Source organism: Glycine max, chromosome 14, assembly GCF_000004515.6.
Source record: "Glycine max cultivar Williams 82 chromosome 14, Glycine_max_v4.0, whole genome shotgun sequence".
NCBI lineage: Eukaryota > Viridiplantae > Streptophyta > Magnoliopsida > Fabales > Fabaceae > Glycine > Glycine max.
The window spans coordinates 44,330,554-44,337,792 of NC_038250.2; the positions used below are offsets into that span (position 1 = coordinate 44,330,554).

Sequence of the window (7,239 nt, forward strand, 5' to 3'; positions counted from 1 at the left end):
CATTTTTTACAACAGCTAAACGACAACGGTTCATCAAGAACCGTCTTAGTATATAAGGCGGTGACACTTTTGTAAATACGGGTTTTTCAACGAAGACGTTCTAAGACGATTTTCACAAAACCGTTTTAGAATGTTTTTCTCTTGTTTTAATATATAGCTCCCACTTTATTTATATTCTCTTTTTTTAATAGGTTTTTTTTGTATTCGTAGCTATAGGGTTCCCAAAACGTTGCGCGAGTTCTTTCTTGCCGCACCTCTCTGAGCCAAAACCATGATCTTCGCGCAGGGCGACCACCACCGCCACCACCCTGACTTCCACCATCTACAGCAGCTTCCCAGCTCTGCCGACAGAAAATGGGGAAAATGACTTACAAGAGGCTAAAGGGAAGCCAGAGCTTCAGTCAACTCCTTCTCTCTACTCTCTCCTCCACTCCCATTCTCATCGAGGACATTCGCGCCGATGAGACATGGCCTGGCCTCCACAAACACGACATTTCTCTCCTCTGACTCTTCGAAATCGTCTGCGACGATTGCCACGTCAAAATCAACGAAACCAGTAACCATTTTCTTAATTATTAATCAATTTTATCGCCAAATCTTATGTTTCTTGTTACTCAGTTTTATATTAGAATGTTAGCGAGGGGATTCGAACCAACTACCGTTTGATTATTCATTTTGTTTGGGTTGGCCAGGTACCAAATTAAAGTACAAACCGGGAACTATCATGGGTGGCAGACAACACAGTGCACACGATTGTGGCGTCTCATGGTCCATTGGTTATTTTTTGGAGCCACGCATTATGTTGTGTTTGTTTGCCAAACAGCCCCTTACTATCAGGCTCAAAGGTATAATAGTAATTGTTTTCTACTTCCTATTTATATAGAAAAACGAAGATATTGTGGTGGTTTAAACTTTAAATCTAAAAAAACTATTTGCACAGGAATTACAAATGATTCTAAAGATCCATCTGTTGATACCTTCAAGTCAACAACTTTACCTATATTAAAGCGCTTTGGAGTTCCATCTGAAGGCTTGGAGATTAAAGTAGAGAGTCATGGATTACCTCCCAATGGTGGTAGTGAAGTTCTTTTGTCTGTTCCTGTTGTTCAGAGTCTAACGGTAAGTTTATGAATTTTTGATAATTTGATTTGATGGTTAATTGAATTTTTTTTAATGCCTTATATATGTATGTTCTTTCTAACATGCAGTTAGTTGGATTGATGAGGGTTTTGTGAGGAAAATTAGGGGAACTTCTTTTTCAACAAGAATGTCTGTTCAGTTTGAATATGGCATGATTAAAGTTGCCCGTGGAATCATAAATCCGCTAGTTTCTGATGTGCACATTTTCTCTGATCACAGATCAGGTCCTGAGGCTGGAAAGTAAGTATGATTCCTTTCATTCAGTGGAAAATGTTGAATATTTAAATTTGAATTTTGGAATTATAGTTGGTAGAAAAGTGAAGCCATATTGTATTGTATTACAATGTAATTCCTTTTATTCGTCATTTGTTGTTGCAACTCTCCTAGATATGGGATTTCACTGGTTGTGGAAACTACGTCTGGTTGTTTCATTTTTATAGACACTGTTGTTTCTCAAGTAAGGGATAACGATACTTGTGGCCTTGCAGATGATGCGAGAAGAGACTTGATGCCTCCAAATGATAATGGTGTGGGGATTGCTAGTGCATTACTAGGGGAGATAGCTCAAAGTGGAGTGTAGATTCGACGCATCAAGTTAGTTTATTAGCAATTTCATCCCCTTTAATGGTTCTTTACCAAATGATTGATATTGGTATTAAACTCATAATTATGGATGAAAACTTCTTACAAAATAGAAAACTATTACCCTGGTTGGTTTTATTTTTCACCCTAAATTTAGCTTCTCTTTTCTTTTTTTCACTTTTTATTATTGACACGTGAGTGTTATTCAAGCACTTATTCTGATTAATGTGGAAGTGTTTAAGCTTTTTCCTGCAAAGTATACTAACTTTGACACTTAAAGGGAAAGATAGAAGCTTAACTATGATGGTAACTTACCTTGAATTCTATTCCGGCACTTATGAGATAGAGGGAGTAAGTGGTGATAAACGCATCAGCTAGAAATCCACCAAGAATAGCAAGGAGGAAGGTAGTTCCCATGAAGTTAGTGACAATGTTGGCATAGGTGGATGGTGAAAAGTGCATAAACTTGGACAGATATAAAACAAGGTTGCTTGCATTGGCAAGAAATGCAAGGTTCTCCAATACCTCAGCGGCTGTGATTAATTTGCCATGTGGGGAAAATTAGAAACATGTTATGCATGCATACCAAAAACAATCTAGTAATTAATTTTGTGAAAGAGTAAAAATATAGTTAAAAGAATTATATGTAGCTAAAAGATTTCTTGGTTTCCAATTACCTATATATATGTCATAACATTGTGATCAACAACTCAGAGAAACAAGAAAAGTTTGGTCAGATAGTACTTACCCAAAAGAAAGGAGGCAGCAAGCATGCCACCATGACGTCCTTTTATGGCTGGCCTATTCCTCCAATCTACATACCCTTCCCATACCTGCACCTGTGCTTCTTACTATAACAGTTTTCTCAGTGGTGTTAAAACCAACTAATGAAAGTAGTGCTATACTAAAAACTAAGATAATAATAAAGAGTAAAAGAAAGAAAAGTGAAAATTATGGAGTGAAGTTTTAATTATACCATCTCTAGGTTTTGTTGTATTTATCTTATTCTTCAATATGGTTATGGAGGAGGGATTGGGATGTTGGTGGCAGAATACTTGATCAAGAACACTTTGTATAATGTGGAAAGTGGTGAACAAAGAATCGCATTTATAGTAGGAGAAATGATAATTTTAGGCCCAAATGATAATTCTTCCCTCAAAGTCCTTTCTACACTTAGCTCCACTACTTCCATGGCATTGAAGTGACCACAACATATTGGGGAATACATATTTCTAATTCCAAATATATATAAAAAAATTGAGTAAGGTAAATATAAGTGATGTTAAATCCATGCCTACCCCTAAAGGCAGTAATTTGTCAGGAAGACCCAACTCTTTATTGATTTGTTAGGATCGTTAGTTTGCTCACTAACTTGTAGGACCCTACAAGTTTTGGGCATTGGGCAAGCTAACTTGCACACACACATACATGCATATATATATAGGTGTGTTGTGCTTTATATATACCTGGAAATTTGGTCTTCCTATTGTATTGAACTATTCCTATTTCAAGTTAAGAATCCAAACTCGTCACCCATCATGCGAAACAAAAAAATAGGAGGACTACCGTGAAAGTGTATCGTGCTTTATATATAGGTGTGTTGTGCTTTATATATACCTGGAAATTTGGTCTTCCTATTGTATTGAACTATTCCTATTTCAAGTTAAGAATCTATGTAGCATTGAATTTTGACATATTCTTGGTCACCCAGTTGCATATCATTTCAATCTTATTTATAATGGAGCTAAAATAATTTTACCAGGTGGGTACCTTTGGCTTGAAAGGGAATGACAAGGAATGTGCGATCCTAGGTTTATTAAATTTTACTCCAGTATATGAAGGTGTTTCTAAGGATCTTTACCCAACCACTAAAGCATCATTACATGAATACCCCAGGCTCAGTAAAGATTCAGTTGTAGTACTAGAAGCTTCCAACAAAGAGATAGAGATCATTGTAAAAGGAAGTTCTGGGGTAAAAAGTAACTATAGGCAATCTACACTGAGCTCATCCAGTCAATCAAAACAGGAACAAGAGCAAGTAAAAATTAAAGTTGAAAATCAGGGTGCTAGTAATATTGTATCGTGCTGAATGGCATGGATCAGTAAGTTTTGAATTAGTACTTGTTTGCTGCATTCTATGCACATACAAGTTCATGAATATTGCTTTGTATTGTCTTCATTGTTCCAAGTTCATGGACATATCTTGTATTATCTCCTTGAATAAATATTTTTAATATAGACTATTATTTTTCTATTCTAATATTCACTCATCACTTATGTTCCTTTCTCTAAAGGGGTACGTCATCCAAATGTGGTGTTGTTCATGGGTGCAGTTACTAAACGTCCCCATCTATCTATAGTAACAGAATATTTGCCTAGGTAAGCCATCCAACTATTTTTGTTGTTAACTATATTATTGAATTTTCTTTCATAAAGGTTTGAGTGTCTCACTATTGTTTCCTGGTGCATTTATGACAGGGGCAGTTTATTTCGCCTTATACATAAGCCAGCATCTTGTGAGATTTTAGATCCAAGGAGAAGATTACGGATGGCTTTAGATGTGGTTTGTGGCAGATATTATTACTTTTGTCTAATCGGTCCTCTCGGCATTCAGTTGGAATGTGCTACAAGTTGCACTCCAAGTATATAGAGTTGGCCTCAAAGACTCAATCTCATGCTTACCTTTACCAACATCACACAGGTATACATATTACCAACATGCTTATCTTAATATATAATGTACTTATTGTGCTAGTCATTTTATCTATTCAGAAAAATTTATAAAATTTTTTATTTATATATATTTTATCTTCACTTTTTTTTTTGTTAGCCTATGTTTATAAAAAATTAAGTATATAAGTTGATTTTAGCTTATATGAAAAGTTTAGTTCAATTTATCTTATTATTTCTAATCAGGTCCTTGTTGGTGTAAGATGTTCAATTTTTTAATGATAATATTTTTATTATTTTAATTTTTTTAAAAAAATACATTCTAAGACGGTTCTTAGAAAAATCATCTTAGAAGGGTATCCTTCTAAGACCGTCTTAGAATCCTCAAATATTTTAACATTTTTTTTCTTTTTTAAAAAAGACATCCTAAGACGGTTTTCTGAAAAATCATCTTAGAAATTACTTTCTAACATGGTTTTTCAAAACACTGTCTTAGAATCTTCACTAATTTTCAAATATTTTTTTAAAAAAATGATTTTAAGACGATTCTTTTAAAAATCGTCTTAGAAAGTATATTTTCTAAGACAGTTTTTAACTAAAGACCATCTTAGAAAATACATTTTTTGAGACGGTTTTTAGCTAACAATCATCTTTGAAAAATATCTTTTTCTAAGACAGTATTTTGCGGAATCGTCATTAGCTTCAAAGACGATTCAAAATCGTCTTTGAATTTACGTTACAACTGTTATAGAAGACCTTTATTCCAGTAATGAATATTAAATATTGTTTTGTTTGCTTACCGTTCATGAATAGGACATAAATTTAACTATTTTCTAATTATTATACAATCCTACCAACATTTCAAAGTTCTAATCATGCTTGCTTGGTGACATGCTATCTTATTTGCATGACAACTACACGACGCTAACAAGTTTTTTACTACTAAAAATACATGTTTTATGACGCAAGGTCAACGACGGTTGTCGAAAAATCGTCATCCTTTGGGTAGCAGTGGTAATTTTGTAATTATCGCTAACATTTCAAAGACGGTTTCAATGAAAACATCCTTGAAACTTCAAAACAACGAAAATTTTAGGAAAACCATCATCGTATTGTAGTATTTAAAGACGGTTTCGCGAGAACCGTCTTCGAATTAGTGTTTAAGTTTTATATCTTTTAGTGGCACTGCCTCACTTTACTCATTCACACCATCTTTGCCTTCTCCTGCACTTCCTCGCCTTCCTCGTCCCCTGCTCGACCAAGCTATTCATTTCTCTTTCGCCACTCTCCTTCTCTTCTCATCCCTCTCCCTCACTCTCTGCAATAAAAACGACAACCAAAAAAGCAACAACGATGACATTAAAGATCTCAACTTCCTCGAGGAACCCGATGACGTCGTTGCCACTTCTCACTACAACCATTTTCCAGATCCCAACCAGTTCGACAAGGATGGTGACAACGATGAGGACAAGTTCAGTGACTTCGCTGGCTTCGACCACTCGTTAGAGGAGGCGTTTAAAGAGTCCAAGGTGGACGACAAGGACGTCATCATTTTCAAGAAGCACAACTTCACCATCGCCGTAAAAAACAACTGCTTCGTCATGGTCAAGCTCTACGTGCCCTGGTGCAGCCACTACCAGGCCCTCACGCCAAAGTACACCGTCGCCACCACCGAGCTCAAGCCCAACAGCGTCATTCTCACCAAGGTCAACGCTACTGTCGAAAAAAATTGGCGAGCGAGTACGATGTTCATGGTTTCCCCACCGTCTTCTTCTTCATCAATGGGGTTCACAAGCCCTACACTGGCCAAAGAACCAAGTAAAACTCGCTGCACGTTTTGGATCTTTCAATTTCGCTCTCAATTAAGTGTAATTGCTTTTTGAATTTTCAATTGGAGTTGACTGTTTGACTTTTTTATTGCATTGCAATGCAGAGACGCTATAATGACATGGATTAAGAAGAAGATAGGACCTGGTGTGTCCAACATTACTACGGTGGAAGAAGCTAAACGTATATTGACCGCGAAAAGAAAAGTTGTTTTTTAGCTTCTTTAACTCTTGAGTTGTAAGTTTTCAAATGTTGTTTGCTAGTTGAATGTATTTGGCAATTTAAGTGTCTATTTCAATATAGGTTTATGTTTAGAAGGTAATTAATATGCACTTATAATGGAAAAGGATTAAATAAAAAATCATGATAGTTATGGCTTTTAAGGTAATTCTTGTTAAAGTCAACAAACTTACTCTACATGCATGTTTGTAATTGGATGACAATGTAAAATCCAAAACTGTTTTCTCTTATGTTTATCATGATCATACTACGGTAAGTTTTGTGCAACAATTAGATCCGGTAATACACTACTTCAATTCTTAATCTATCGGTGTAATATAAGGGTCGTTTGTCATTGACCGTTGTTGGTTCTCTAGATTAGACTTAGAGGATATGAGCTTTTGATAATTTAATTTATGATATTGTTTAATGTTTTATAAAATAATAAGATTACAGAGGTGATTATTGCATAATTCAGGATTTTGCTGAAACTGGATTCTTGTGATGTATTTTTGCCTTGAAAATTGTATTTATAGAAAAATTTGTCCAAATAGGACCTAAATATGGTGTTACTATGTACGGTACAACATTGAAAGGTTATATTTTGGTGTGGCATTTTTAGTAATGTTATTTGTTAATAGCTTGTTATGTCTAATTTTACACCCTTTTTTTTGTAAAATCAAATTCTTATTAGTTCATTTAATAGTCCTGCAAAATTTGTTATTTTTCAGCTAAACATGTGACCTTTTTTTGAACACTGCAATTGTTGGATTTGGATCTTATAGCAAATATATGTTTTGG

At 35.1% G+C, this 7,239-nt stretch overlaps 1 pseudogene; it reads left to right on the top strand.

Annotated features, from left to right (window-relative positions):
* Positions 1-67: 67 nt before the first annotated feature.
* LOC100808481 (probable RNA 3'-terminal phosphate cyclase-like protein) lies at positions 68-6,437 on the top strand (annotated as a pseudogene).
* The last annotated feature ends 802 nt before the right edge of the window (positions 6,438-7,239 follow it).